Raw genomic sequence first — 25373 nt, 5'->3', positions numbered from 1 at the left:
ACTTGTTTTTCATGCAACCTTTCAAGAATTCGTAAACAGGAAAGGAAGAGGAAGCATTTGCAGGAAATTGACAATAATACTTGCCTTCACAAAGACATGGAAGAGTCTAACGAACAATGTAAACAGATAAAAGTTACAAATGCCCTCAGGAAAACAAGGAGAATAACAATCCCTCTTGTTCTTCTTTAGAGCCAGCAGAATTGGGCGAAGCCACTAATAAGATCCCATCAGAAACAGACAACATGACTACAGAGTCTAACAATATTGTCCTGAATGAAAGCGACCACAAAGATATGGAAGATGTCATCCAGTATGTCCTCAAGAGTGATATACCCGATGAATTCGTGATTCTACTCAAATCACAGTTAAAGAACTGCAGCAAGTCCTTGGATATCCACCAACGTAGATGGGACCCTAAATTGATAAGCCTCTGTCTTAATTATACATTAGGTCTCCTCAAGCCTATGAGGATTTGAAGAAGTCTAACTTCTTACAGCTGCCATCTAAACGTCTTCTACAATATTACAAGAACTCTGTGAAACAAAAACCTGGATTCAACCAGGCAAATCTAACATGGATGGCTAAAGAAATGCAGAAACAAAATGTTTCAGAGTTTGGTAGACATGGAGGAATAGTAATAGACGAGATGACTATCCAGGATGATTTAATCATCACCAAATCTGGAGACACCTGGAATTTAGTTGGGTTTGTGGAAATGGACGAGACCAACGACAACATTGAGATGATCTGCAAAGGAAAGAAGAGAATAAACCTGGCCACCCATGTCTTGCAATTTGTATTCCATGGTCTAACTGGTTTCAGGTATGTGTAAAAGCCCTTAAAGGTTAATTTTGTTATTCAAATCTTTTTACAAAATGACAATGTACAGTACTACTTTTAAAAAATAATATTTTCTCCAGGATATTAATCACTAATCACTTAAGGTTAATCGATCCTCGTGTGATGTCATAGATTTTTGCAAAAATCTTTATCAAATTAACCTTTGCACATGATAGAAATTTATCTTTCCGAGGAATTTTATTCACTGCATAAAATAAAAAATCTGGTAAACTATTGATTTTGAAAAAGTTTATATTTTCCATTGATAATCAATTCTTTTTACATGTAATTAAAAAATTGTTATCAAGGGCAATAACTCCTATGCTGGTATTTCTTCAACTGTATGTCTATTATATATGATTTCCCTAATATCCACAATTAATTTATACATATTTATGAATTAACATTTTTTTAAACTGTTGACATTTAAAATTTGTCATTTCAACAAGTTTTTTTTATTTATTTTAATTATTCTGTATAACGAAAATGTGTGATTTGCTGATGTTAACATATACTTCTGGTTTTTTGTTGGGTTTTTTTTTTTTTTTTTTTAGCGTCTGACATCTTTAAAAATGTGGCAATATACACATTTGCTTTGATTAATGATTAAATTTAACTATATTGAATGGAAATTAATACAGATTTTGCACTTTTAACCATTAATATTGATAAGTCACATGAGGATCGACCCACCTTAAAAGAGTTATCAAATCTTTGGAAGTCCAACTTTTCACAAGAGGCCTATGGGCCACATTGCTCATCGAAGTCACCTTAACCATGTTGTTCAGCAGGTGTCATTTTTAGCAGATGTTTTTGAACATTTCCATAACAAATGCCCCAATATTACTGTTATCCCATCTCCCTATGAAAATGTGGGCGCAGGAATCCTGAAAATTTATAATGCATAACTTGACCTAAATATGTTTCATAGCAACTTTGAAAAGAATTGAATAGGTAGTTTTCAAGAAGAAGTTAAAAATGTTCATTTGTTAACTCACAACAGATGATGAAAGACCATAGTAATAGGTCACTTGAGTAACTTAGGTGATGTTACAAGTCTTTAAGAACATTACATGTACTACCAATCAATACCTAACATTAATTCTGAAAATAAACTTTTTCAAATGTAATGTTTATACTTGTAGATGGCCAGTGGTGTACTTTTGATCCAACCCTGCCACTGCACACCAGCTGTACAACACTTTCTGGAAGTGTGTGGATTTATTAGGGGACATGGACATTCACGTGGATTACGTTAATTTGGATGGAGCATCTACCAATAGAAGTTTTGCTGATATGCTATTCACAGGGCCTCCATCCAGTTCTAATTACATGTTCCGTGATGTATTCTTCCCCCAACACAACATTTGTTACATACAAGACATCATGCACGTGTTTAAGAAAATTAGGAACAACGTAGAATCGAGCAAATTAGAGAACAGGACAGGCACAGGGCGGTATTTGGTTCTGGAGGAGAGATGCATTGTTTGGGATCACTGGGAGGAGTGTTTCAGGTTCAACTTCCAAAATGGATTCTCAATACATCGAAAACTTCCTGAAGAACACATAAATCTAACACCTGCATCCAAAATGAGGAATGAGCTGGCCATACAAGTTCTTAATAAAGACATGCTATACCTTATGAAACAATATCAGTTAACTCTACAAAACCCAAACAACATTAATGCAAGTATTCAACTTTTGGAACACACATCTAAAATCATCGACATATTCAGCAGCACAAGACAGCCCATATCATCCTTGGAAGATCAAAGGTTTGAAATCATCAAAACAGTTTCGACATTTTTCAGTACATGGAAACAGTCAGTAGAAAAGTCTGTCATGCTAGTAAACTCGAAGAATTTGTTTACAAAGGAGACCCGCAGTGATATAAATTCCTCCTTAATGTTTTTTTTTTTCCACTTTGTACAAATCTGTTGAATGGCAAGAATAGCATCAACCCAGGATACATCAATTCCGATATTGTTGAAAACCTCTTTGGACAGCAACGTGGTCTTCGGAATGGACTTAATACCAACCCAACACTGGCGCAGTATGGTCCATCTAATACTGCAATCATTCTTGGACAATGCACCGTCTCAAACAAGTCCAACTCCAGCAACAAGGCGTCATTTTATTCGGCAACAACCCCCTGTGCCCTAAATACCACCAGGAATAAAGTAAACAAATTGAAGAGGAGGGGAATTCGTTTCTGAAGAAAATGTGTGGATTTTTTAAAAAAAACCAGAAATGTACTTGCAGTGTGACTAAGAATTTAAATGTTTTACTTACCATTCCTATTTACACTACAAACACTTAAAATTCTGTGTATTAAGCAACAGTAACTTTGACTATCAACAGATGGACATGTAAACAAAAAGATTATAGTTTTGAAAATATTATAAAACCACCTAGAGCTACAAGTCGATATACTATTATGCACATGCTGTCTTCAACTTCATGGGGGAAAAATCCACACCTTTTTCATGATGAACTTAACGATGTGAGAACCCATTTATGTAAGTCTATTTTTCATCATTGTATGTTTTTTTAATAATATATTTTGAATCTTATTCAATTTAGCTGCATACCCAATCCATTTCTACAATCTGTCACAATCAATATCGGACTGGCATTATGGCGGGAAATATTGAGACAGTTAGAAAGTTCTATAAACATGATAAATATATATAAACATTCAGCCCTTATCTTGTTAAATGCATATATTCCTTTTACCTCAAGAGATGAGTTTTTCCTGTTCCACACTGCCCCGTGAGAAGCAAACTATGACCAACTATTGCCTTCGCATATCCCTCATCCCGTAGTGCACAAGCCATGATTATCCAGAATTTCTCAGTTTCGGTTTCTATTTTACCGCGATATGGCGTCAGCAAATGGCGTGACGTCACACGAAACTTATGGCGAGTGAATTTTTTCGAAAGTGTGTTTATGTTGGATTTTAGTGCCATTGACGGCAATTAAAAGGGTTATCGTTCTAGAAATCAGGTGGGGCACATCGACTGATGTTATTTATACCGGATACTGCTGTCTTTTTCACGCAACATAGCACCGGAGCAGATTTTGCCGAAATCGCGTTGCATTCCTGTCGCTTCGCTCGCTACGCTCGCGAAGCTCAGTGGTAGTATTCATGCCCATTTCTCATATATTTCTACTTTATTGATAAAATTGCCGACTCCTGTGGTTTAACGAGCATAGAATTTGCGAAATGCTGACTTCTATCGAGACTTGCCTCTATTTAAAAGCTGACTATACGCAGAGCAAGCTCTTGCGTATCGAATCAGTTGAGAAATATAAACACCATCTGCAGGTGATAATGGAATATTGCTAAATAAATATGGGAAGTTGACGATGGAGAAGCTGAAATCATCCCGTTTGTCATACAGTTGTGTTGTCAGTTTGCTGTTAATGTCTACTTTCAATAAAATATCTAAATATGAAGCAGAAGTGGACGACTCTGTGGTGTCTTTTATTTCGAGCTCACATATCGAATCGACATATGAATGAAAGTCATTATTGTTAATAGACAAAGCGTCGTCGATATACCCAAATGTCGAATTGAAAGCCACAGCAAGATATTTTCTCTTCTCAAATAGAAGTTTTTGAATAAATTCTGCTTCATATGAATATAGAAACAGGTCAGCTAATAAAGGAGCACAATTCGTGCCCATGGGAATTACAACAGACTGTTGTATATCGTTTACAGATAACGAAAAAAAAATCATTACGATGTGAAGACTAAAATACTTCCCCCAAACTCCCTCCTTATTGCCAGCTCGTTTTCTACGAAAGCCGGCTGGACTCATTTTTGAAAAAGTAAAAAAAAAATCTAACTCGTTATATCGAATTAGTATCTTGTTTTAACGAGTTAGTTCTCTCGTTATAACGAGTTAATTATCTCGTTATATCGAGTAAGTATATCTTATAACGAGTTAGTTATATCGTTATAACGAATTGGTTATCTCGTTACAACGAATTAGTTTCTTATTATAACGAATTAGTTATCTCATTATAACGAGTTACATGTATATATCTCGTTAAAACGAATTATTTATCTCGTTATCGCGAGTTAGGTATCTTTTTATAACGAGTTAGTATCTATGGAAACGTTAACTTAAAAGGACCTTATCTTTCTAGAAACTCAACATAACAATTAGAAATTAATCAAATAGCCAAAAAATGAAATCATAGAATCATTTATTAAAACGAGTGTGGGATAGGGATTCACCATCCGGTGATTATATGGAGAGAAAAAATAGAAGATCTCGCTTATAGACGATTATCTTACGATGACTATTTCATGTATGTAAGTCGATAAGTCGTCGTTATGATGACGAGAAAATGTTCATTTCTTAATCCAAAGAATTGAATAGGTGAACTGGTTTTTTTTTTAATTGAACAAAAAGACGAGTTGTCAAGAAGTGATATGATTATTATATATCGTTCTAATTAAATAACTAGTCAATTACAAAAATGGTTTGTCATATTTTCATAGTTAAATTGGTATTTGATCGAAAAATCAGGAAAGCTAAATGCATATTCAAACCAGTAAATGAAATAATCATTCGTGATGATATACCAGGTAGCAGTAACAGGCAGATATCTGTCTGGCACAGAAATTATTGCTAAATGTACTTCAATTTCAGGTATATAGCACTGTTTTTCTGAGTAGGGTGGCAGTCGTCGTCGAAGTTGGAAGTTGATTTGTCTAAAATTCTTGACACTCATTAAAAAGACTTGCCCACTTCAAATCCTAATTTGTTGAAGGGGTGGGAAATCGAGGTCTTCATCAGCTAAAACTGCCTCAAAGTTTTACTCGTGCTTTGATTTCCTTTCGTAAATCGGGGAAGAGGCGTTCATTGTTTGTTACGGAACTTCAATTCATAACTTTCAAGCTTAGTTTTCTCATTCACTACTAATATCAAAAATAGTTGGGGAGGGCAGTCACCCATTTTATCTTTATTTGCATATGAAAATAACAGATAATAATCTTTGTCAAAAAGGTCGGACCAGTCCTCCTCCCCTCCTAGTTCTACGTGCCTGGTTTTGAAGTTAAATTTTCTTTTCATGAAAAAGAACCTGGTCAACCAATCCCACAGCTTCAACTTAGTTTTATTTCTGCTGTTGAAAAACCACAGAAAACCTCCACAGAGCACCTCCAAAGTTTCAAATATTATCTTCTGTACGACTTCAGTCCATACAAGATTTTCTTCAAATCAATATAACCGTCGCGATGGCCGAGAGGTTAGAGCGTTCGCCCCGCATGCGGTAAGCCGGGGTTTGAATCCTGGCCGCGACAGACCTAAGTCGTTAAGGGCAGATGATACAAGCAATTTTTTTCTTTCGAAGAGACTTTATATAATGTCATTCTTTTATAAAAGTGGATAATTCCTTGAATTCTTTTCCCCTTTGACTTGGAGAGTGAAATATTTTCCATATTTCCAAAGAAAAGTAAAAAACAATAGTTATCATGGTAAATTAGTTTATTATTCATCTGTTTACCTTTTTTATACCTCAAAAAATGGTTGTCAGGGAGAACAGAGTGTACTGATATTAGATTTACAACATAACATGTAAAACATTAATGCATTACAAATTTTACACTTGGAAAATATCAATTGCTGCTTCAATAAAATTACATATATGGACATTGCACCCTCAGTAAAGGTTTACAACTTAAAATAAACTTCATAATATGTTGACTTAATGTTTAAAGTGTAATATAAACTTAAAAATCATATACCATACGGGGTGAATTTTCTGAATAGAAGTAAAATTGTAAATATCACATTGGCTGATTTTCTCACGACAAAGAAGAGTTATCTCCCATAATATAAGAGTAAAATTTTTACAACTTCTGAAAATAATTTACAATAACATTTATGATTTTACTGTTGTTTTTTTTTTTTCTTTTTTTTTTTTTTTTGTCACTCTTGGTTTTCCTTTGCTATTCATCTCTGAAAAAAATAAAGAAATGCCTAATACAGGATCAGGTGTGAATGTCACGGGTCCTCGGAGATGACCTTAAAAATGGATGTCCCGTGTCATAGTAGGTGTGGCACGCTAAAGAACCCTCACTGCCCTATGGCCGTAAGCGCCGAGCATAGGCCTAAATTTGAAGCCCTTCACCGGTCTTGGTGATGTCTCCATATGAGTGGAAAATTTTCGAGCAAGAATCAATCAATCAAATCAATATACCTTGATTTTTGAAACATATTTGTACAAGACAAGTTACTTCGTTATAACGAGTTATTTAACTCGCTATAACGAGATACTTAATCGTTTTTATAATATTAACTCGTTATATCGAGTTAAGTAACTCGTTATAACCAGAGACTAACTCGTTATAAGATTTCTTCTTGCATTTTTCAAAAATAAACCTATTCAGCTTTCGTAGTTTTCATTGTAATCATTGCAAGTCTTTATATAGTTTATGAATTTGTCGTTAATAATTTTTCTAGGCATGCAATTTGAGCTCATTTGGATCAACGAGTGGCAAAACCAATTTGGTAAATTGCGTCGCTTGTTGCAGCGACCCGCCTGACAGTAATGGTCCATGTAATACACGGCTATGTGGTGAAAGTAAGCATTTCTAGCACTTGTAATATACACAGTGGTTGTATCCATGTCCGTTAAACATTTAATTGCAATCTCTAGGTGAATTCCTGAGAAGACAAGAGTATGGAATACGACAAATCAAGACGTATATATCCATATATTTGACTGACCTCCATTTCGAAAACCAGATTTGAACAAAGGAGTACTTCACAGATCTCAAATCTCCGCTGAGGCTCTCAAAATTCAATCATTAATATAATTATTTTTCTGCAGTCAAATTATTACTCGCTAATTAAATAGATATTTAAAGGTGGATGGCCTGCATTGCAGTCAATACACACTATCGTAGAAAGACGACGTACCCGTGCAAGTCACTACATATTTTATTTTTTGTATTGTAACGTTTCTGGATTCGTTTTGGGATTCGGCTATTCTACCTGAATAGATCAGCAAAACATATTTCTCAATCACAGATTTAAATTACAAGTATTTACATAATAATCACTTCGTTTCTCTGTAGCGCAAGCACTTATCAGGGCCTTAATTTATATGCGAATGCGCTTTTCAAGGACTAAAGCGCTCTAGCTTCACTTCAGTATACAAGCCAGCTAAACAGTATATATTTATATACTCAAAGTCTCGAAAGCCTATTTCAGGCATGTAAGACTTTATTCAGTTTATACTTACAAAATCTTATTCTTTTCTGGCTACCTTTCACCCCGGCCGTCAGACACAGAATGCTTATCATCCCGATTGTCTCGGCTTATATAGTATCCAGGTATCACGTCACCTCCGATAACCTAAGGGAATGTCGAATGTGAAACCGGAAGTTATCACAACGTCATTACAGGGAGCAAAGGGATATTTTGATTTCGATTACGACTTTGCTGCAGTATTTTGAGACGTTGTCATTCATGTACAGACGTCGCCAGCTTTAGGCTAAGTGACACAAATAATGACCTATACATGGCGCTTACGACAATAGCAGTAAGGTTTTTCCAACGTCTACCGAGAATATCTTTACGACAGGGTTCGCATTATTAGTTACCTAGTCGTCTAGTGACCTGGTACGGGATGACACCAGGTCACCAAGTTTTATACCGGGCGAGGGGTATAAAACTTAGTGACCTGTGTCATCCAGTACCAGGTCACTAGATGACTAGGTAACGAATTTACCCCCACCGATGACCTATTATGATAATATGCATGAGGCTATTGCATACCCGAACTACAGACAACACCATACCATAAATATTCCTTGTTCAAAAACGACTGTATTTAAACGAACTTTTGCATGGACAAACATCATACCATTATATGTATACATCATACCATTACATGTATACATCAGCGCAAATATACCCAGTGGGATTATCATGCTGTGAGTGGTTCTGTAAGTGGTGTAGCGTTTTCGCTACTGCGAGGGTTTTTCAATTTCAACACTCAACTCCTGGTAGCGGAGTTATATCCAAACGATCGACAAAAGTTTCACTCTGGTAGCGAGGAAAAGTTTAACTCTGGTAGCGAGTTAGATCTATAGTGACCTGGGCACGGTCATATAAATTACCAAGTAATAAAATGACATAACACAAGTGCAAAAGTTTCATTATTTTCATTTGAATTAAACAATGATTTTCTCATAACTTTGAAATACAGCAATATTTCTAAAATAGACACTTGCTAGAATATACAACCAGTACCCCCCCCCCCCCCCCCCCGATTTCAGGTAAATTCCAATAAATATAACTTATAATTCCAACTAATTCCAATTAAGAATTTCTATAAAGTTTACCTGGACATTTCTTTTCTCTAAACACAACACGTCCAAATAGTTCGAATGAAAAGCCAAAAGTGAATTGTCTTGTTACCGTTGACCCAACGTGACGTCAACCCGACTCAACGTGACGTTATAGACGTAACGTGCTATAGAGGAAGTATTTGGTCGACTCAAATATGTACAAATTATCGCATAAATCGCGTCACCGGAACAAGACCATGTGAAAGTACAAGTACAAGAAAGTACAACAAACAAGGTAAAACATAACACCGCTGAAAGAAATGATCACATACGAGTACAAGCATTGAATAATTGTCACTGCAGTACTTGGTACCTGTAAAAAGAGAAACTATATATATGTATACATATACAAGTATTCTAGGAAATATAACAAGCACATTCGTAGATCGACAATAGGAAATTCGTTACAGTGGTACATGTATAGCACTTGACTGCACTGCAGAGGGACACAGGCTCGATTTCAATTTTTGTGGACAGACAAAATCATACCATAATTTTTTCCCTGCATTGCACATGTCGCATGGAGAGCTGGGTTTGATTCCAGGCTATCGAGAGGAAATACAATCTTATAACCTAGCCAATTCATTTATGTGCTTCATGTCGCAACCTTTTTGAAGGAAGAATATAAAATTCAAATATAACAATTTAATAAGAACACTAACAGATATAGATATAACATCATTAAACAGAGATCACAGTTTTTTCAAATTGATACGAACGTGATGAACACAGAACTGGCAAAACATGGCACAAATCACTACAATTTTCACAGTTATTATTTTGATATATTTTTTATGCTGACGTTGATTGTCCCTATTGTGCATCCGTGGAAAGCTGGCATAATTTGCCTGGTCTGGACACTCGAAAACCTGGTTTCTGTTTGAGATTGTATAGTATGATCTCGTCTGCTGCCGAACTTGCAAACCGTTTGGCCACCATTGTTGTTGACAAATGCAACAAGAAAGATAACTCGCAAGGAAGCCTGGGATAAATTGCGATAGAATACCCCACGTTTTCACGTGACCATAATGAGCCAATCACTATTCAGTATCTTCCAACTAGCTTGTCAGAGGTGGGGGTAAACTATGGTACCACCGTCGTGCGCTATAGACCGAGCCGCATGTGACCTCCATGAAAGTGATAATAATTCATTGCATATGTTTGGCATACCTAATTAAGTTGTTTGCCAAATACTTAATCTAAAGTGTTTTAAAGGTGACATGTGTAGTTTTCAAGATTGCGTCCTTCTGTTGAAAAATAAATCATTTGTCCAAAATTTATTTCCTGAATTAACTTGCTGAATTTGAAGTAAACTTCTATTTTTTTAGTAGTTATAATTTTTCCTCTTTATTGTAGACATGATTGGAGGAACAACACAACTGCCTAGTGGTCATATTCTCGGATAACACAACAGCATAGTGGTCAAACTTCTCGGATAGTACAAGAGTCTTGTGGCCATGTTACCGAACAGTTCATGAAAATTTAATGTACAATATACTTATATTACAATAAATATCCTTCGTATATGTTTAAAGAAGATGTAGGGATAGGAAATTTTTAAAGACAAACTCGTTGAAAATTACTAAAATCATAGCCATATCATTTCCGGTATATTTACGATATACATCCTTATCAGTGGCGTAGCTTCTATTGAGGCAACCGAGGCAGCTGCCTCGGTAAAAAAACAACAACACCTTTTACGTTGTTAAAATGTCGATAGCAGCCCCCCAGACCCCCTGCCTCGGTAATATTCGAACCCAAGCTACGCCTATGCTTATGTAGTATTAATCAAACTGGTAAACTTTCTCACTTACCGGCGCGAGCGGGATTCGAACCCGCGGTATTCGAACCCGCGCCGACCAGAGGTGAGAGGCCGTGTGATTTTGAGCGCAGTGCTTTAACCACTCGGCCACGGAGGCCCCCTATTTGATTTTATCTCAGATGGAAGATATATGTTGAAATTGAAGTTCATCCTTGACTAATTCAACTCTCGGAGATTTTGGGCTATCAGTAGTTGTCAGATATGCGCAGATCCAAGAATTGGTGGTATAACACCACACAAGGAGTATGTACAATCAGGGCGTAGCTTTGTTAGGCTCGAGTAGGCACGTGCCTACACATTTATTTATGTATGGATCCGTCCCTGAAAATATTTCCTGAAATAAAAAAAATCGTGTTGGATTAATTTCGTTGTTTATTCCTACACATGAAAATATATTTTCATATTTGTCGCAAATTCGCATATCTATTTCGGTTGTAGAAACTGTTTTGATGGCCACTATTACCATTGGAATAAAGTTAGATTATATGAGCATAAAAAATTTGATAAAGCAATTTTGATAAAAAAAAGAGAGAATAATTTGATTTCCACACTGCATAGCTGTGGGGAGAACAGTTGCCATCACATTTGTTTCAAATGAAGATGAAAAGGGGTGGCACGGTATGTATACGTTATTAAGCCATCATCCATCTTATTTCTGTACACGTGTATACTCAAAAAGTGTTTGTTTGATTAATTGATTGTTTTACGTCCCATCGCGAATTTAGACCATGGCTTAACCCAAAGAACCCGCAGCAGTGAGGGTTCTTTATCGTGCCAACGTCTGCCGATACCTCCGATTTTAAGGTCATATCCGAAAGACCCGTGATTCTTACTTCTAAATTACTTTGAACATATTTTATTGTACATACATGATATACAAAAGGATCAGAAACAAGTTCAAATAACTTACGAGTTCTTCTCCTTAAAAATATAACAATTTATTATTGTAGAAAATTAATGTACAAGAAATTTAAATTGAACATCAATTGAATCTTTTGGTTTCATGAATAAACGACTGAACATGAGAAAAAATACACTTGTTTAACTCAGAAGATAAAGTATTATTACCCCAAAGTAGAAGGTGGACATCAATAATACATGTAACTAGATCATTTAACCTCAGCAAGCTATCCATTAATTTATATCTAGCATTTGAATATTTACTGCAAATAAAGAAGAAATGATAAGCGTCTTCTTTCATACCACAAGAACATAACGGAGAATCAACAAGATTGCGTCTATATAGATCGTAATTCAAAATACATGTGTGTCTAAGTTTGGTATGAATTATATTCAGAAAACGAGTACCATAGGAAAAATATGCCGGTGGTTTGGGATTGTTGATATTTTTGGAGCTAACACTCTTACGAAATTGCTTAACTGAAGTAGCTTGTCTTGATTCTATATCAAGTGAATTCCATTTTGATAAAGCATCAGGTACAAATGATTTCTTATAAAGTTCAAGTCGGCATTTTGGTATTTGATAATTGTCTCCATAACGGAGATTGTACTTGGATGTATTATTTATTTTTCGTGGGATCGTTTCTTGTAGATACTCAGGAACATCATTATTATGAACTCTGAACATGGTAACTAATTTAGCGGTTGTTCGTCTAAAAGACAGAGGCTCTAAGCCAGTTTCTAAATATAAATAATCTCTAGATGCTAATATAGGAAGGCCAGTAATTATTCGCGCTGCACATAGTTGGACTTTTTCTAACAAATCACTATCATATGCATTACAACCATCCCAAACCACTGAGGCATATTCTAAAGCTGGTCTAATAAAAGTAGTGTACATTTTTAATAGAGTGTTTCTTCCTAAAGTAAATTTTAGCTTTTTAAGAAGTCCTAAATTTTTGTAAGCCTTACTTGTTATTGTATTTATATAATGTGACCAACCCAAATCACTTGAAATGAACAACCCTAAATGTTTGTGCACTGGCACATATTCCAACTGACAATTTTGAAAAAATAATTTAGGAGGATCAATATCCTTATTCAATGTAAAAAATACAACTTTTGTTTCAGAGGGGTTAAATTTTAACAATCATTGTTTAGACCATTCATCTAGAACACGAAGATCATGATTCAACGTAAATTCAATTTCATGTAAGTTCTTAGATGCATATTGAATGGAGTTATCATCAGCAAATAATCTACAAAAAGACAGCATATTTTCAGCAACATCATTAACATAAATTAAAAACAATAGTGGTCCAAGAACAGAGCATGTGACTCTTTCCAGAAGTTAGGAAAATATTTTTCGCGCAGAGATTTATTGAAAAGCATACATAGTGGTTTAGAAATGACATGTGTTGTTGACTTTAGCATCCTGTGACTTATACAATCGGGCCCAATAGCCTTGTTGACAGGAAGATTGGATATTATATCTATGACTTCTTGTTCTTCAATAAAAATATCAGTAAGGCTGTCATTGCCTAAGTAATTTGAATTGGGCAAAATGTGGTTTGTGTCGTCAATATTTGATATTGAGGAAAAATATTTATTTAATACTTCTGCCTTTTCTCTATCTGAAAAAGCTACCATATTGATACCGTCATCGGAAATATATTGGATGGGCGGAATTTCATTGCCGGCTTTAACCTGGAACACGCTTTTAATAAGTTTCCAGTATAATTTGTTGTTATTTTTTGAGTAGTCATTCAAATGTGTTTCAATGTTATCATAGTAATTTAAAATAGCGTGCTTTTTCATGTTATTAACTTTATTTCGAACTTTCCTGTAATCTTCCCAATGGTCTTCCCTTTTTTTTTTTTTTTACTTTAAAGCTTTGTTACGTAATCGGTCTCTAGTCCGTATTGTTTTTCTTAATAAAGAATCGAACCACGGTTTATCATTCGGTCGAATTGTAACTGTCTTTTCAGGAATACATTCCTTCACAAAAGATAAAAAAAATTCCGAATTTTTTGTTGTTGCTAGTTCTATTGTATGCGCTTCATTGATAATTATTTTCCAATCATATTCTTGTATCAATGTATTCAATTTATCAATATTAGCATTTTTTGTATACCCAAACTTTGCGTTTGTAAGCACATTTTAAGTTATATTTTAACGAGACTGAAAGATATGTGGCTTTGTGATCACTAATTGAAGGTTCTACTTCGAGAGTACCAGACTCGACGACATTTAGAGTGTTTGTAACTAAAATAGGGTCAATGAGTGTTTGAGTGGTGTTCGAGACTCTCGTGGGCTCGCATATTTTGTTAACAAGGCTATTGTTGGATAATACATCTCGGAGTGGATGATAACGTGGGATATTTATAAAGTCTACGTTGAGATCACCTACAATTATTATATTTTCGCTGATTTCTTGGACTTTCTCAATGGACCACGACAGATTGTTCCAGAATCCACCATCTGAATAAGGAGGACGATATATGCAGCATAAAAAGTAATTACAAGTAAGATTATCAATTTCAATCCAAATGCATTCAGTATTAGGGGGCTCAAAATCATAGCGACGATTCGCCTTAAGCATATTTGACAAATAAATCATAACTCCACCTCCAAAGGAATTTCTATCTTTGCGTAGAATGCAATTAAATCCATCCAATATTAAAGCGTCATTAGGAATTGCATTGTCTAAATGAGTCTCAGTAAAACATAGTATGTCAAAGTCATGCACAAAGGTATTTAAATAGGCTGTTTTGTTCCTAATACTCCTTATATTTAAATGAATAATATCTAGGACATTAGTAATACTAGTCTCAGGTCCGGGGTTGACTTCAATATCTCCACACAAAAGAAGGATGTATGTAAAAAAAAAAAAAAATTGATAATAAAAATTAACATAAAGTGAACAATTGCTCATAAAAGACAAGCAGTGCACAAAGTTTTTGCATATCAACATTGACAAGGTATATAAGTATTCAAATATAGAGACATGAAAAAAGACACGTTTAAATACGCCACCACTAGTGTAGTAAAAATTTCCGATTGCGACTCGGTACTGTTCTATCGAGTCACCCATTGTCAAAAATGAAACATGTCATATAGATGTGTGAACAATAAATTCCGCAATCGGATGGATATTTGTAGGGCAATAGTACAGACAACGCTAAATGTTCGGGACGTATACATGAGAGGAACCAACAACTATATTTTGTTGGCACCGATTCAAATGTAGATATGAAAAAATACAATAAACTAAAGCAAGTGTAAATTATGAATGCAAAACAACAAAAATAATTAATGATAACGTGTGTAATAACAAAAATAACAAAATGAATAAAAACAGAAATACGTGGTTTGGCATGAAGCCTGTTGTTACACGCACAAGTATTACATACAGTACATAAATTAAATAACAAAAACGCTATGTACAAATATTCTGTGAAGAATAGCATACCTAGAAAGAAAATATGAGTGTATGACCTTTTTGAAGAAGAATAAACAATAAACAAATAATATGCAGGCCTGGAAATGAAGACCAATTTAGAAGCAGTTAAATAGGCATTGTATTTAAACATACACAATATTAAGTAATGTGTGCTATACTACCTGAAACCTAACATTAATTGAAAATACACAATCGATTAATACTTGCTGTGACCATGGAGTTACGTTAAGATTTCATATGAATACAAAAAAAAAGATGTATTAGATTTAGATCAAACACATTGTATGAAATGTAAAATTTAGTGTGATTAACACTGAGAGTTCGAGTCCGGTGGAGCGAGTTCATGAAGTTCATTCACAGAACAAATTGCTGTGTAGATTTTGTCTGAGAGTTTTAGGAATATCCGTCCATCATTGGTCCAGAAGGAGTAGATTTTCCCAGCTCGTTTGGCACGGACTAGTTCTTGAATGATGGATTGTTTGTATTGAGTTAGATCCTCCGTAACGAAAATGTCAGTGTTCCTAAAGCTACGTTTTGCTGTGTAAATTTTGTTTTTAATCTTCCAGTTTTTGAACTTGCAAATGATCTGGTTGTTCCCTTTTCTGTTTGCTTTCCCGATTGGGTGGGACCGAGATATATCATCATCCTGTAGTTCGATACCCAGGCGTTCTTTACAGATTGACATAATAACTTCATCTGTGCTCTTGCCTTGGGGGACGTGACAGTTATGGAACCTCAAAGAATTCCTCCTACCGTATTGTTCAAGATCATCCACAGTATCCTGCAGTCTCCAAATCTGCTGTTGTAGATCTTGGTTTACATCATGACATTCATTAAGTTGTTTAGAGAGTTTGTCAATTTGTTTACTCTGAGTATCAATAGTCTTGGTTTGATCTTGTATTGTTTTGTGTAAAATGGCGATGGCAGATTGTACAGCTTCTGCAATGACTGGTTTTAAACTTTCTGCTATTATTGGTACTAGTTGGTTCATGAAAGTTTGTTTCTTGAATGCATTAGCAATTAATTCAGGAAGACTATACGTTTGTTCGTTTGATTTTATCAGCGGTGGTTGAAGGTCACTCTGGGGATTTGATTACGAGTTTAAATTTTCATTCTCGTTATCGTTCATACTATTCATTTCACTCAAATCACTCAAATCTGGGAGAGACGACGACAAATATCTTCTTCTAATAGATTTTGTCTCCTTTTCTACCGGACTACTGTTTTTACGTTTTGAATTGCGTTTGGATTCTACTTTTTTTCCATTCACTAGACTGTTCACTGTGAGGACTACTCATAATGCACCGATTGCAATGTTTAAATCATCTATAATGCACAGATAGAATGAAAGATGATAAATTTAGTTCATGTCACTCTCAAACTATAAAAGCATTTCTACTCACACATGTTTTCTGCAAGAAAAAACACACACAGATATCATTAAACCTGCTTCTTTCTTCCTGACCTGTCTACCCGACCGTCACCTCCGTCGCCATTTTTACTTCTAAATGCTGAGCGTTTGGCGAAGGAGCAATCACTACCTATTTTAACGAAAGTAGGTTTGACGCGGCCATGTCACGAGCGGGGTTCGAACTCATGACCTCCTGGTTACGAAGTGAACGCTCTACCAACGATCTGCCGCGACCGGTCGTTTGAAATGGCAACCAATCAAAGTACACGAATTTCAATAAATGTAATTCACGTGCATATGTTTAGGTACAAGCTGTAAGTATAAAGAACATTTGTGTCATGCAACCAAACACCACCGTGATTTCCTAATTACAATTTAGAGTGTTAAGCTTACAACGGGGTTCGCAAAATATACTTTAGGGTATATTATTTTCTTGCCTTTGAATCCAACGAATATTGATTTGGTTTATGTTATACTAATTGGAATATCTAATGAAGAAAAATCCTTAGTTCGGTATAAATATTTTCATTCACTCACTTTCCTCATCCACTCTTATATGTAAGTATTATAAGAATAGATATATTAAAAGAAAATGAAATATTTCACCCATGGATCATGTTTAATTCCAACCGATTAATGGTGAAAAATCGAATTTATATACCCCGGTATACAGGAGAGAGTGAAAAAGCCTAATCCTCTACAATATGCACAGAGGAAACATAGAATTACAAGGTGTCTGTATTATATTATACTCTCATAAAATTGAATCGTATACAAAGTAGAGCAGATTCCAACACACACAAATAACAGATGATACAAACCATTGAATACATTACTCAAGTCCAAAACGTGACTATTTCTTATTCTAGTTTAATTACTAATACATAAATCTAATATATGTTTGACACTATTACAAAATTTTCTTTGACCGCTTACAGGGCTCTATGATGCCCGATATGAGCTAGCCTGTACATTTTCTAATTTGTTGTTGCTGGGTTTTTTTAAATACAAAAACTAATTTACCTCCAGCTGCTTGGTTTGGGCTTTTAAGTTATTGTCGAGTTTGAGTGAAATGTTAACGGTGTTATCCGTATATTTTTTAGAATGATATATGGTATACAGAGTGTAGTAAATGTCAGCGATTTGACATCGGTCTTGAATGATACAGATTTGCGACAGGAAATAAGAGGATCTTCCGGTATATCTAGAGGATAGATATTTCATTCTTGTATTCATTATAACGCTTTTGGTTAGAATTTTGATGATTATCGTACTTTTTCAATCAAGAAAATCAGGTGTGATGAAGTCTTAAATAAATCTGGAAAGGCTCTTATTAACATATGTAAAGCAGTGCAGGGGTACGTTGTAAATGGTAGAACTAAACATTATGGTGAAGGCGAGTACACATTTATCTGTTCAAATGGTAAAAGTGTTATTGATTATTTTTTATTCATCTGCTGAATTATTTTCCTCTATGAAAAACTTTATTGTGAAAGAGTTTGAATTATTTGTTCTATAAATTGCAACTTTGAGGTACTGAATACAGTGAATAGGGATGAGGAACAGAGTTTTTCTGACATTTTAAAGTTTAAATGGAAGGAAGAAAAAAAATGACAAAACTGATGGAAAACTTTGAGACAAATTATTTTCCTTATAGACTTAGAAAACAGATGTTAATGGAGCTGTGCAAATCATGACAGATATATTTGAGATTTGTGCATCAGACATGAAATGTGTGAAAATGCCTGTTCGATACCCACCCAAATGGTGGGTGAAGCAGCCATGTCAAGAAAGAGGAATGCATTTAATTTATATAGAAAGTCAAATACACTTTACACGACCATTCCTCACCACAAATTAAAGACTATACTTTTTTGTTTACATCAAAGAGAGTTGCTTCTTCAACACAAATGGAAAACGCAAATATAGGTATTCATATCTAGTGATCAGTCATCCAAAATATACTTTGCTAAACACCACTCTGATTCCCTGCACAGGTACTCTGAAGTTGAAATAAAAATATGCTGGAGTTCCTCATTGACAATATCTTCTTGGTCTTTAGTGATCAGGTCAGAATTTATTAAAAAACCTCTACGTGAGAAAAAAAATCTCTTGCTGTGGCCTTCAATCGACATTTAGACATATCGACGACGTTTCATCTATTAACAATAATAACTTTCATTCATATGACGATTCGACATATTTCTGTGAACTAAAAGTCACCACAGAGTCGTCCACTTCTGCTTCATACTTAGATATTTTATTGAAAGTAGATAATAACGGCAAACTGGCAGCTCAGCTTTGTGGCAGGTGGGATGATTTCGGCTTCTCCGTCGTCAGCTTCCCATGTTTGTATGGCGATGTCCCAATGTCGTCTGCGTACGGTGTTTGTGTCTCTTAACTGATTCGATGCGCAAGGGCTTGTTCTGCGTATGGTCAGTTTTTAAATCGAGACAGGCTACTGATAAACAAGTTGATGGTGCAGGGGTTGCAACAGTCTCGTTTGAAGTAAGAATTTCGCAAATTATATGGTCGTTATAACGATCTAGTTTGCCAGTACAACCTATCATTGGGTCAAATCTGTCTGACGTGTTTTATATCGATTATTGGACTATTCGTGGCACGCTGGTTTTCGCTGCGGATGGCTCCGTTTGACTGGTCAGGGTGTGGGGCTCATGGCGGGTGTGGCCGGTCGACGGGAGATGATTGCCCCTCCTAGGCATCGGATCCCACCTTTGGTGTGTCCAGGGGTCCGTGTTTGCCCAGCTCTCTATTTTGTATTGCTTATAGGAGTTATGAGATTGATCATTGCTGGTTATCTTCACCTTTCACTCTATTAGAGTCGGCAAAATTTAATATAGACAATGTATTTGAAAGAGATGCCAATAGCTTTAATTTATAACAGATCTTACAGAAGGCAAAGTAAGAAATGAACAGTATGAAATCAATCATGTACTTAGTAAAATAACGAATAATAAAGCGTCTAGAATAGATGTGTTGGTAGTAGAAATTTATAAAAAAAAAAAAAAAAAAAAAAAAAAAAATCAATATCAAACGTCACAACATTAAAATTATTTAATATTGTATTGGACACTGTTTCCAAGGGAATGGAGAATGACTATTATATGTCATACATGCATGTTTAAAAGTGGAGATAAGAGTGTAACAGAAAATTATTGGGGAATATCACTGTTAAATGTTATTAGGAAGTTTTTTACAAAGATATTGAACAATAAATTGACGTGTTGGGCAGAATGTGAAGGAATATTGTTTGAACAGCAGTCTGGATTTAGATAAAGTCACTCTACTTGTTTTGTTCTCCAAGCAAGTGTATATAAATATACATGTATTAGCAAAAGTAAAGGTAGATTATATTTTGTTTCTTTATAGATTTTTAAGAAACTATTGTGTACAACAACATATTTTATTGAATACATGATATTTTATTTTATACATTGCTGGAAAAGAGGGTCAGCACACAGATTTTACGGATTCTGAAATCTAGATACACGAAACTGATATCATGTATTAAAAACCAAAATCGATTTTTTTTCTTATGTAATATAGGTACGAGACAGGGCTGTATGCTATGTCACCTATTATTCATTATGTCTATTGACGAACTTTCAGAACTACTAGAATTAATAAAATGTAAGGCTATATAAAACTATATATGTTGATGAAGCTCTCCAAAATGTGATGCAGCTACTATTTGCAGATGATGTGGTGAATTTTGCAGACACTATTCTAGTACTAGAAAAAATGTGCAGCAAGTATGGCATCGTCGGAAACACACGGTCGGTCGCACTCCTTTCACCCCCGTGGGACACAACGCCGATAGTTTTGCATAACTCATTAAAATGCATGACCTTACGTGACCTATCGAGTGCCAATAGGAATCGCCGTAAGTATTCCCGGAATTGGGAGTGTCAGCAGTAATGGCGGCGCCCATGAAAGTGTGTGTGTTTTGTTATGTGCTACTATCAAAGATATATAAATGAAAACTCCAGATTTGGCACCCAAAATGGCTGATTATTTTGGGTAGTACTTCACTTTCACATGTGCCCCCCCCTTCGGAAATCCTGGATCCGCCACCGGTATGTTTATTATTATCACTGCTACATAGCACGTGAATAAAATCAGTCATGCATGATACAATTCAAAATCAAAATATGGTCTTACAATCCCCTTTACATGTTATTTTGTAATTATCGTAGGTAAGACATCAATGGTATTTACACGAAAGAGGTATGTAAAGGTCATAATTACTAGATCAAATTGTGCCGACAACACAACTGGAACAAAATACGGCAGTAATTTAATACGCAAGTAAGTTTAACATGTACCTATAGGCCTATAAACCGATGAAATACCAAGTATGTTAAAAAAACACATTGCTCCCGTATGATGGATAAAAGTGGCGAAACTACGAGTGCTGAACATGTAGACCTGTACATAGACTCGTACACAATATTAAACGCTTGGCAACACAAGCTTTTCCTTCCCCAGCCTTTATAGACACAAATACACCTTCCGCTTCGATGGTACAGATAAAGCATCTCGCTGAAAGCTTTGTAACTTGTCCAACTTAAACGTATTCAAAATCTTTTTGAATATCGATATAGGGAATGGTAAAGCGTATAGAAACCGAGACACACTTTCCTGCGAAAATATTGGCATTGTGTCCCACGGGAGGTAAAGGAGTGCGACCGACCGTGGGTTTCCGACGATGCAAGTATGGTATGAAATTGAATTTACAAAAATTAAAAAGATGGTATTTAGACAGGGAGGGGTTACAAAGATTGTGGAGAAATGATTCTTTGGTGGTGGAGAAATACACATTGGTTTCTTTGGTCTATGAAATTTTGTCAAATACGGAGTAGAAGGATAAGTTTGTAAGTCCATTTCATTCTGGATCGTAAGTGCATTGTTCTCGATTGTTTATTATTTACTACGATAGGAATCTGGATTAAAATTAATATTTTTCACCGTTTGAGTTTGTGTAAGTGATGATTTGAGAGGGAAATATATGGGGAAAAGGTAACTCATTGTCTGTAAAGTGTGGATTGTTCTAGGATTTTCTTTAACCTTCATACAATGATTGGATTTGTCATCACGACAAAAATGTCTTTTCATTTGCTCTACGTTGTGGTTGTTAAGGTAACGGAATGATATCTTAAAAAGAAAGGCTAATTTCTACAGAAATTTTCAAGTACATGTCTATTAATATGTAAATCATGCCGATTTACAGGCTGTTGTTGGCACACTGATTTTGACTACGGATTATTCCGTTTACCTTATTAAGACATAAGGCTCACGGCGGGTGTGACCGTTCGAAAGGGGATGTTTACTCCTTCTAGGCACCTGATCTCACCTCTGCTATAACCAGGGGTCCGTATTTGCCCAACTCTCTATTTTGTATTTTTATGGTAGTTATGAGATTGATCGCTGTTCGTTATTTTCACCTTTCATACCACGAATTCCCTGACTTATTTCGCGACATTGTTGGAAGACTTATTTCTGGTTTTTTTTTTTTTTTTTTACCTTTTATTTGAATTCAAAATAATAAATAACACTACCTATGTTATAGGATGGTTTATTGTATGTGTATGTTTTAGGATGGTTTATTGTATGTGTATGTTATAGGATGGTTTATTGTATGTGTGTGTTATAGGATGGTTTATTGTATGTGTGTGTTATAGGATGGTTTATTGTATGTGTTTTTGTTTGTCATGCCTCAATGGACTATTTCCTTTGACCATCGTTCAAAGATAAATTCAAGGTGAGGTAATTATCAGCTGTTACTTCTAATTAACTTACAGGTCATTACCGTCAATATTATACATTGTGCATTTCTTATGTCCATTTTTACTTACCCGATGTCTTTTATATACATGGACCTTCAAATCGAACAATAATTATTGTAAAATATGTTTTGTACCTACATGTATATTTTACATACGTGAAAGTATTTACATGTATTTTTGAAGAAAAAAAAATACAGAAAAATATAAATTATAGAAAATCTTTCTTTGGTTTCTTAAACGGGAGATGGACGTTTGCGACCTTTATATCCCGTTTAAAAAATAAAGAAAGCGTTTATCATTCAAATTATCAAGGCTAAAAAATGAATTTATAAAAGTTACTTTTCTGTAGGTTTACCTGAGATATCAATCTCGTCCCAGAGAATTACATGTACATTGTAAGGAATGATAACTCTGGGTATAAATTGATATAGATATTGAGGAATTCGATCAGTTTGGTTGCCTTTGCATTTTAGATTTCCAGTCTTCTATTTATATAATGTCGACTTTAATATTGTCACATCCAGCAAAACAATACTTCATAACATGGTTGTGCATGCATATCCTTGTGGGTCAAAATGTCATCATGGAAAAACAACTGTATCTAATTCTGAGTACATGTATGTCTGCTCATTGATGCAAAGGAATACTTCTCGGGGCGGTGTCCTTTCCTTCAATTCACAATTCTCTCAAGCATCGAACCTTTAGCAAATAAAAATAGATTTTAAAAAGTCACTGTTTTGAGAAAATATGAACACGCTCTTTAGTAATGGTGTTCTTTACAAAATTAATTTTATTTTAAATAAAAAGATTTAAAAACAGAAATTTGCGAAAACGGTAACCCACTCGTAAATAATAATTGTTATTTAAGAAATTAAAAAATAAAACTACATGAGGGTGGACTGCGTTAATGCGCCTAAGGCAGCGTGAAGCACCGCAGTTCTATCCAATGTATTTTTGAAAAGGAAGTTCATTTTGTATATTTATATTCTACATAGGTGTTAATATAGACATATTTTATTTACCAAGATTGATTTTTCACAAGCACAGCTCATTCATGAGGAAATGACTAGCACTGCAATTTGTAAACCTACATGTATCAATGGCTAAGATATTGGATATGTAAATAAACAGACATACAAATGAAATAAATCAGAAGAAACGGTTGGAATGAGAATAATCATATCCTAAGTTCATTGTATTGAGACTATCACAAACAAATTTTATAGTTTCGTTATGGCATTATGATACCGTTTATCTTTCCAATATAGTGTCACGAACGTAAGCAGATAACAGCTGGATAAGTGCGATCCACGTTTTCTGTAGGTACCACTAATCTGTATCGAAGATCAGGTATGCAGAGCTTTTCAAAAATAATCTGCACGTTATAGAAATGTAATATATTAATTTCTTTAAAGATGTGAGTAACAAATATCTACATGTATATTTCATCATGATTTTATGAAGATAATTATTAAAACTAGGATTTTTACTATGACGTGTAAAACGTTGTAATATTATACAAATCTTGATTTATATTCGACAATCTTGATATTTATATGAAGAAACTTTGATGTATATTCGATAAATCTTGATATTTATATTCGAGAAATCTTGATATATCATGGTTTTCGTGTATGAATAACAAGATTCAAGATTCTCGCATATCAATCAACATTAGTACTTTTTGCAACGTTTTACACACAATAATCTACCGGAAACCGTGACGTCTAATCCATCGTTTGCTAAAGAAAGAAAAAAGGTAAGTGACAAGTACAAAACGTTTGAGGCGAATATTCTGTAAATATGTCCTAAAAAGAATGTACATTTTCTTTCTAGCACAAAGGGTCATAGTTGGAATAGGGTTGACAATCATGTAATTGCAATTCAATGGTAATTGAAATGTCTTCTACAGACATTAATATAACGGACACCTAGTCCAAACACCAACATATAGCCATGCCGTGATCTCAACTCGTTTATTCCGTTCTAAAACATAACACTAAAAATAGAACACGTATGGTCAACATGACAATATCCGGATTATTCAAATACATTACATCCTCCTCCTTAAGATAAAGAATAAATCATTCACCAATATAGTTACACATTAACTTGGAAAAAAAAATTGTGAATGTCAATTCTGCAAAATTTAAATGTCTTATTGAATTAACATTTTCAAAATCATATGCTTGTTATGATACCTTCATATACATAAATTCATGAAATAATACTACAAACTGCATGAACATCATGACCATTGTTACAAAGTTATTTCACATATTCGGAAAGGTAGGTAGGTGGTTTAGTAACCCTTCCAGATCTGGTAACGTTTCCGGACGAAATAGAATTTTCTGGTTTGGAACGCACACTGATATTCATGGATACATTACCGGATTTCACATTATCACTCACACTTGGAACATAATCGCTCATTTGTTCCATTTCCGGTTGTTCGAATTCCGATGTTTCCACTTCCGGTGGTGAAATATGGAATCTTGTTTCGTTGCTTTTCAACATCTGACTCCTGTTTCTTCTTACTGTGTTCCCTTGCTGATTTAAAACGTTGTACGAACGGTTTCCGAAGTCCTTTTGAACTACAGCTGGTTCCCACTGACGATTGTCTGGATTCTGTATACGGATAACTTCTTTATCCTCAACATGCGGTAATTTTGCACACTTTCGGTCATGGAAATATTTCTGTTTCATCTGCCTAAGTTGAAGTTTGGATTGTGGAGACGTCAGTGAATTTGGTTCCA

The 25373-nt window shown here is 34.9% G+C and overlaps 1 protein-coding gene and 1 long non-coding RNA gene across 9 annotated transcripts in view; both read left to right on the top strand.

Annotated features, from left to right (window-relative positions):
* The first annotated feature begins 3119 nt into the window (after positions 1–3119).
* LOC125669259 (uncharacterized) lies at positions 3120–10720 on the top strand. The gene is made up of 3 exons (XR_008802523.1): positions 3120–3359; positions 7320–7440; positions 10571–10720. It is a non-coding gene; the product is annotated as an uncharacterized LOC125669259 (long non-coding RNA).
* Positions 10721–23910: 13190 nt separating this feature from the next.
* Positions 23911–25373, top strand: part of LOC125671369 (uncharacterized) — a 37068-nt gene continuing 35605 nt past the window's right edge. The window contains exons 1-2 of one of the 8 annotated variants that reach the window (XM_048907018.2): positions 23911–24034; positions 24264–24376. The gene's annotated coding sequence lies outside the window, so the exon portion shown is untranslated. Of the gene's footprint in view, positions 24377–25373 lie in introns of all 8 variants that reach the window. The other 7 variants (XM_056163267.1, XM_056163266.1, XM_056163264.1 and 4 more) reach the window with 7 other exon arrangements.

This window comes from Ostrea edulis, chromosome 4 (assembly GCF_947568905.1).
Source record: "Ostrea edulis chromosome 4, xbOstEdul1.1, whole genome shotgun sequence".
NCBI classification, from domain to species: Eukaryota; Metazoa; Mollusca; class Bivalvia; order Ostreida; family Ostreidae; genus Ostrea; species Ostrea edulis.
Note: the sequence above shows the minus strand (reverse complement) of the source record. Positions and strands in the feature narration are given on the sequence as shown.